Source organism: Oncorhynchus mykiss, chromosome 4 (genome assembly GCF_013265735.2).
Source record: "Oncorhynchus mykiss isolate Arlee chromosome 4, USDA_OmykA_1.1, whole genome shotgun sequence".
Taxonomy (NCBI): domain Eukaryota; kingdom Metazoa; phylum Chordata; class Actinopteri; order Salmoniformes; family Salmonidae; genus Oncorhynchus; species Oncorhynchus mykiss.
In genome coordinates this window covers 42884456-42893108 of record NC_048568.1, presented here as the reverse complement: position 1 = coordinate 42893108, position 8653 = coordinate 42884456, and the positions used below count along the sequence as shown (strand labels likewise).

At 40.5% G+C, this 8653-nt stretch overlaps 1 non-coding gene across 1 annotated transcript; it reads left to right on the top strand.

The window, feature by feature from the left end:
• The first annotated feature begins 974 nt into the window (after positions 1-974).
• Positions 975-1057, top strand: trnal-cag. The gene has a single exon. It is a non-coding gene; the product is annotated as a tRNA-Leu (tRNA).
• The last annotated feature ends 7596 nt before the right edge of the window (positions 1058-8653 follow it).

Sequence of the window (8653 nt, the reverse complement as noted above, 5' to 3'; positions counted from 1 at the left end):
ATCTTTGAATTGTTGTCGACTGTTACTGCTACAGCATCTCCCTGTCTGATATTGTGAATTGCAATACTCTCAGTTTAGCAATACTTTCTCAGTTTAGTAATACTCTCACAGTTTAGTAATACTCTCACAGTTTAGTAATACTCTCACAGTTTAGCAATACTTTCTCAGTTTAGTAATACTCTCACAGTTTAGTAATACTCTCACAGTTTAGTAATACTCTCACAGTTTAGTAATACTCTCAGCTCTCTCTGTTTAGTAATAGTAATACAGTGTCAATACCAAATTATCCTGAAGTCCACTTATTTTATAGTTATTAAAGTTTGGGAATATTTGATTTATGGAATGGGCTTGTATTGCAATTAAAGAGGAACAATTAAAACACCTTATGAACTACAGTTTCTTTGGACAGGGGTTGCTCTTTTAAAAGGCCAGGAAGCTCGCCCTGGGGCTTTAGAAACTATTCTACGTGGACTTTTTTTTAAAACTTCAGAATGACACAACGGTCATGCCGTTTATGACAGTATTGTAATGAAACAGGCAGGGAGCAGGTCTCGAACCCTGGACCTTCTAGCTCGAAGTCCAGCGCGCTATTGACTGGGTGGGCTACAAAATAATTTTCGAATGGGAGAGTCGATATCCGCGCTTATAAATCCAGGGTCCTTATAGTTTTATTCGTCTTCTGACCAATTTCTGCTTAGATTTACCTGCTTCGTTAAAGAAAGCTGCCTTTTATCACAAATACGCAACGACAAAAGTAAGGATTCGTCACGGTGGTTCAGGCAAGCTGAAGCTCCTGTTAAAATGACTAGTTAGATGGCATGCTAAATTGATATGCTATAGCAGCTAAGCTAACGCAAGCTAGTGTTAAACAATTTTAGGGTTAGCTGTTAAATCTGTATTTAAGTAATGTCCTCCAGATTATTTTATCGATATAACCCTTTAAAAGCCGATGAAACTACACTTTCGTCTATGAAGTCAGGATGGCCGAGCGGTCTAAGGCGCTGCGTTCAGGTCGCAGTCTCCTCTGGAGGCGTGGGTTCGAATCCCACTTCTGACAATACTTTTTTTCCCCCCCTTTCCGTTTCACCTAAAATCCGTGATAGTAAACATTTCCTTTATACTCAACCTATTAATAAAGCATAAACTGTAACCATACATGTAAAATACTCATTTTAATTGAACGTTTCAATTGATCTCTTATAGCCTGTTTTTTTTGGTTGTTCATTTTAAATAAAAGTATGATGTTCGCCTACCATGCTGCACCTTGGTCTAATTAATTTAAGTTTATTATGAATGTTTGTTTTTTTAATCTATCATGGTGTCACGCCCTGACCTTAGAGCCTTTTTATTTCTCTATTAGGTTAGGTCGGGGTGTGATTTGGCTGGGCATTCTAGTTTTTCTATATCTTTGTTGGTCGGGTATGGTTCCCAATCAGAGGCAGCTGTCTATCGTTGTCTCTGATTGGGGATCATACTTAGGCCCTTTTTTTTTCCCACCTTTGATTGTGGGATCATGATTTTGTTAGTTGCTGTATAGCCTGCAGGACTTTGCTGTTGCTGTTTTGGCTATGTGGTCCAGCACTTTGGATTTGAAATTATACAACGACTGTGATGTTAGACCATTTAGAGATTACAGCATTTTTTTGTACATAGTCCCCCCCCCCCCCCCCCCCCCCCGTTTTAGGGAACCAAAAGTATTGGGACAAATTCACTTATATGTGTATTAAAGTAGTAAAAACTGAAGTATTTGGTTCCACATTCATAGCAGGCAATGTTTACATCAAGCTTGTGTTCTACAAATATGTTGGATGCATTCGCCCAATATAAATTAATGTGAAATTATGTATTGTGTCATTTTGGAGTCAATTTGATTGTAAATAAGAATAGAATAGGTTTCTAAACACTTTCTCCCTCATCGTGTTAAAATGTCTTTGGGGTCTGGAACTTTCTCCCTCATCGTGTTGTTGTAATGGTGAGAGGGTTAGAATGTCTTTTGGAGTCTGGAACTTGCTCACTCATTTCCATTTCCGCTGTGATTGGCTCAGGAAAGCCTTCTCAGTGGACGTGGGTGGATGACATCATCACCAGTTCCTTTGACTAACCAGTGAGGCTCAACAGGGGTCTCCAATGAGTCAGAGCAGCCCACACTCACACCCCAACCCCACGCCGACCCGGACAAGCTACTTAAGACAGGAGACAGGAGGCAGATCTTTTTGAGAGTTTGTTTGTGTTAAGGAGTGAGAGTGGGTGTGGGCAGCCCGGTGACGATCAAGCACGTGCTCTTTCTTCTCTTAGCAGAAACACACAGCCACCAGAAAGGAGCGGGACAGGGGTGGTCCTACCTACCGTCTGCTAGCCCTTTCGTCCTGTGGTGTTTTTTGTCTTTTTCTTCCTGCAGGCGCTGGAGGGCCTAGCAGTATGTAACGTTTTACAGCAATGACTGAATGTCATTTTCTTTTTTTGGGGGGCCGTGTTCTTTATAAAAAATATAAAAAATATAATTATAAAAATATAATATATTAATATAATAATTAAAATTATATATCCACTGTACCTTAAGCTTAGTTGAATGCACTAACTGTAAGACACTGGATAAGAGTGTTCACTAAAGCTCCAAAATGTAAATCTCTTGTCGAGTCAGAGACTGACGTCCTCCATTGTGGATTCAGCAGCGCATTACTGTAGCAGTCAAACCTGTATGCTAACATTACTGTAGCGGTCAAAGCTGTATGCTAACATTACTGTAGCGGTCAAAGCTGTATGCTAACATTACTGTAGCAGTCAAACCTGTATGCTAACATTACTGTAGCAGTCAAACCTGTATGCTAACATTACTGTAGCAGTAAAACCTGTATGCTAACATTACTGTAGCAGTCAAAGCTGTATGCTAACATTACTGTAGCAGTCAAACCTGTATGCTAACATTACTGTAGCAGTCAAACCTGTATGCTAATCACATGTAGGCTAACTGACTTCTGCGATGCAAGGACTTGATTCCTCCATTGTAGATTCAGCAGCGCATTACTGTAGCAGTAAAACCTGTATGCTAACATTACTGTAGCGGTCAAAGCTGTATGCTAACATTTCTGTAGCAGTCAAACCTGTATGCTAACATTACTGTAGCAGTCAAACCTGTATGCTAACATTACTGTAGCGGTCAAACCTATATGCTAACATTACTGTAGCAGTCAAACCTGTATGCTAACATTACTGTAGCAGTCAAACCTGTATGCTAACATTACTGTAGCAGTCAAAGCTGTATGCTAATATTACTGTAGCAGTCAAACCTGTATGCTAACATTACTGTAGCAGTCAAACCTGTATGCTAACATTACTGTAGCGGTCAAACCTGTATGCTAACATTACTGTAGCAGTCAAACCTGTATGCTAACATTACTGTAGCAGTAAAACCTGTATGCTAACATTACTGTAGCAGTCAAACCTGTATGCTAACATTACTGTAGCAGTCAAACCTGTATGCTAACATTACTGTAGCGGTCAAACCTGTATGCTAACATTACTGTAGCAGTCAAACCTGTATGCTAACATTACTGTAGCGGTCAAACCTGTATGCTAACATTACTGTAGCGGTCAAACCTGTATGCTAACATTACTGTAGCAGTCAAACCTGTATGCTAACATTACTGTAGCAGTCAAACCTGTATGCTAACATTACTGTAGCGGTCAAACCTGTATGCTAACATTACTGTAGCAGTCAAACCTGTATGCTAACATTACTGTAGCAGTCAAACCTGTATGCTAACATTACTGTAGCAGTCAAACCTGTATGCTAACATTACTGTAGCAGTCAAACCTGTATGCTAACATTACTGTAGCAGTCAAACCTGTATGCTAATCACATGTAGGCTAACTGACTTCTGTGATGCAAGGACTTGATTGGATGAGCTTTAGTCTACTTATTCAATTAGTTGAATAACCTATTCAGTTACTTAACTCTCAATGTTAGCCACTGTAAGGGTGATATACTACCCCTTTTGCATAGGCCTACTTGTATAATCGGAGACGGAGTGATGGAGAGCTCAGCCCCTGTCTATTCATCACTATTGGGTAGATGGACATTCGTTCATGTTTAGACCTCCAGCACCTGTTCGAACAGTAAGTACACTCCCTTTTCATACTGACTGAATCATCAGAAATCAAATATGGAAAGATTGAGAGCCCAGCCCTGTCTATTCACGACTAAAGGAACGATGGAAATTCATTCATTTTCATATTTGTACCTCCGTCACCTGCTTGAAGCTTTTAGATCAGGTGTTTGTGTATATATATATATACATGAATCATCAGAAATCAATGAACAGGAGATCGAGGAACCCCCGTCCCAGTATCACCATGACTAGAACGTCCTTTCTAAGCATCCTGGTAATCCTCCCACCATGTCGTTGTTAAGCCCAGTATTTACAGAACCTGGTCACAGGACAAACTTCCTTGGAACTGTCTGTGGATTAGTGTAAATTTTTATAGTGAAAATAGGTTATATTGTGCACATTTTTTAAAAATGATTGTGCAGTATGATTGGACTTTTTTGTTGTTGTTACCCTACCAACAGTTTCCTGTCAAACCATATTTAATACTTGCACGTGGGGTGGTGAAGTTTATGTGAATATTTCCACAAAACCACTTCATATTTTGTGTGGCTCCATATCCCCAACAGAGGGAGGGGACCCGAATGGATTCTGATAAACAAATAATTGAGAGCTACAAGTTCTTCAAGTTCCACGGTGTCCATATCGCTAAGGACCAATCATGGTCCAAACACACCAACACAGTCGTGAAGAGGGCACAACAACATCTCTTCCCCCTCAGGAGGCTGAAAAGATTTGGCATTGGTCCTCAGATCCTCCAAAAACAAGTATACAGCTGCACCATCGAGAGCATCCTGATTGGCTGCGTCACTGCTTGTTTAGGCGCTACAGAGGGTAGTGCGTTTGGCACAGTACGTTACTGGGGCCCGAGCTCCCTGCCATCCAGGACCTCTATACCAGGCGGTGTCAGAGGAAGGCCCTTGAAAATTGTCAAAGACTCCAGCCACCTAAGTCACAGTCTGTTCTCTCTGCTACCACACTACAAGCTGTACCGGAGCGCCTAGTCTGGGACCAAAAAGCCAATGAACAGCTTCTTCTCCAAAGCCATAAGACTGCTGAACAGTTAATTAAATGGCTACCCGGACATTCTGCTTTTCACCCCCGACCTACATGTACATAGTACTCTAATCAATCACCGAACCAAACCTACATGTACATAGTACTCTAATCAATCACCGAACCAAACCTACGTGTACATAGTACTCTAATCAATCACCGAACCAAACCTACATGTACATAGTACTCTAATCAATCACCGAACCAAACCTACGTGTACATAGTACTCTAATCAATCACCGAACCAAACCTACATGTACATAGTACTCTAATCAATCACCGAACCAAACCTACATGTACACAGTACTCTAATCAATTACCAAACCAAACCTACATGTGAATCACCTCCATCACCAACCCCAACTACCTCGCCCCCCAGTACACTGACTCATTACCGGTACTCCTTGTAAATAGCATGTATATAGCATGTATATAGCATGTAAATAGCATGTATGTAGCATGTATATAGCATGTATATAGCATGTAAATAGCATGTATATAGCATGTAAATAGCATGTATATAGCATGTATATAGCATGTAAATAGCATGTATATAGCATGTAAATAGCATGTATATAGCATGTATATAGCATGTAAATAGCATGTAAATAGCATGTATATAGCATGTATATAGCATGTATATAGCATGTATATAGCATGTAAATAGCATGTAAATAGCCTCATTATTGTTATTTTACTGTCTTACTATTTTTACATTTTTACATTTGTAAATGTTCTTGCTTTTTAACTGCATTGCTGGGAAAGAGCTCGTATGGAAGCATTTGATTTGTCTCTGTTGCGTTTAAAAACTAAAAACTAAAAACAGCAGGCAGTCTGAAGTCTTTCTGAAGTCTATATGAAGTCTTTATGAAGTCTACGAATTCTCTCTGAAGTCTCTCTGAAGTCTCTCTGAAGTCTCTCTGAAGTCTCTATGAAGTCTCTATGAAGTCTTTACGAAGTCTATATGAAGTCTATACGAAGTCTCTCTGAAGTCTATATGAAGTCTATATGAAGTCTCTCTGAAGTCTATATGAAGTCTCTTGGAAGTCTCTCTGAAGTCTCTCTGAAGTCTATATGAAGTCTCTCTGAAGTCTATATGAAGTCTTTCTGAAGTCGCTCTGAAGTCTCTCTGAAGACGGCCTTATGACTTATGCCCATGATGACAATGATTTCACTTCCAATGCCCCTCACCCTCTCCTTCAGTCCAGATGTGCAAATGTTGGTTGTCTAGCTGTAGATCAGTCTGAAACAGCATAACCCCACAAGACCCCACGTGGACAGGGTTGGCTTCCCCAGATAATGCCTAGTCATGGACATCCATTGACTCCCTGTGGCGTACCGTTGAAAACCTGCTAAATTTGTTTCCCCCTGGGATTATGCAATGCCGAAGTCCTGGCCATGTGTCTGCCGAAAGCCTCAGCAGATTTGGTAGCGATCTGAGGGTTAGCGATTAGAGAGGCTTTCCGTTCTATCCTTAGCCTGGTCCGAACCCACGACAACCAGATTAGCAGGTAGCGGAAGAGACCTCACAGGGAGGGAGGAGAGAGAGCATGGGATGGGGGGGGGGGGGGGGGGGGGGGGGGGAGGTGTGGTGCTTCAGACTTGACACTTCCTTCTGTCCTCTGATCGCTTTGGTATTGCTCACAGCGTGCAGACTGATGGTTTGTTGTCATGTTGGGAGTCTATATGTAGGGATCTGGTTGATCAGGTTGGTACCTACCTGCCTTTTGTGGTTTTTCAAGCAGTTTGGGTCTCCTGTCTCCCGAGATTGGTTATCATGAGTGTTGGAAGCGTGAGTATTATCATCTGATGCATCTATACCGGTAATACTTGGGCCCAGAGTTTGCACCTGTCTTTTTCAAAAAGGGAATTAAACATTGAAGATAGAACAAAATATTTACAGTAAATGTTAGGAGAAAGAACAAGATGTTAGGGAAGGTATGAATACAGATAGTTGTGTTGGTGTCTCGGTGTTAAATCCCTTACTAGTACAGAAGGTTGTCTTGGTGTCTTGGTGTTAAATCCCTTACTAGTACAGATGGTTGTCTTGGTGTCTTGGTGTTAAATCCCTTACTAGTACAGATGGTTGTCTTGGTGTCTTGGTGTTAAATCCCTTACTAGTACAGATGGTTGTCTTGGTGTCTTGGTGTTAAATCCCTTACTAGTACAGATGGTTGTCTTGGTGTCTTGGTGTTAAATCCCTTACTAGTACAGAAGGTTGTCTTGGTGTCTTGGTGTTAAATCCCTTACTAGTACAGATGGTTGTCTTGGTGTCTTGCTGTTAAATCCCTTACTAGTACAGATGGTTGTCTTGGTGTCTTGGTGTTAAATCCCTTACTAGTACAGATAGTTGTCTTGGTGTCTTGGTGTTAAATCCCTTACTAGTACAGATGGTTGTCTTGGTGTCTTGGTGTTAAATCCCTTACTAGTACAGATGGTTGTCTTGGTGTCTTGGTGTTAAATCCCTTACTAGTACAGATAGTTGTCTTGGTGTTAAATCCCTTACTAGTACAGATGGTTGTCTTGGTGTCTTGGTGTTAAATTCCTTACTAATACAGATAGTTGTGTTGATGTTAAATCCCTTACTAGTACAGATAGTTGTCTTGGTGTTAAATCCCTTACTAGTACAGATAGTTGTGTTGGTGTTAAATCCCTTACTAGTACAGATAGTTGTCTTGGTGTTAAATCCCTTACTAGTACAGATAGTTGTGTTGGTGTTAAATCCCTTACTAGTACAGATAGTTGTCTTGGTGTTAAATCCCTTACTAACACAGATAGTTGTGTTGGTGTCTCTGTGTTAAATCCCTTACTAGTACAGATAGTTGTGTTGGTGTTAAATCCCTTACTAGTACAGATAGTTGTGTTGGTGTCTCTGTGTTAAATCCCTTACTAGTACAGATAGTTGTGTTGGTGTCTCTGTGTTAAATCCCTTACTAGTACTGATAGTTGTGTTGGTGTTAAATCCCTTCCTAGTACAGATAGTTGTGTTGGTGTTAAATCCCTTACTAACACAGATAGTTGTGTTGGTGTTAAATCCCTTACTAACACAGATAGTTGTGTTGGTGTTAAATCCCTTACTGAAATAGTAATCTAAACGTCGTACCTGGTGCAGATGCTTAGTAGTGTAAATCTGGGACTAAGACTATCTGTTGCACACAGCGATGACCTGTTATCTGCAGGGCAGCAAAAGTTAAGATTGTTGGGAGAAGAACTCAAAAGGTTGAGGGAATGGCCTCATTGGTCATTGGTTCAGTAAAGACCAAATGTTGCTATCAAAAGAACAACGTTTTTTTGTTGAAGAAAAGACATAGTATAAAATACGTTGTAAAAAAATGTGCACAATTTTAACTATCGGTGAAATCAATAGAACGTATTAGCTGCAGCTACAATGCAATCTGTTCTCTTTTCACTGGTTCCATTTATTCAATGTTCATTGCAGCGAAGGCAGTGGCAGGTAACCTAGCGGATAGCCGAGGTGACAAGGTGAAATA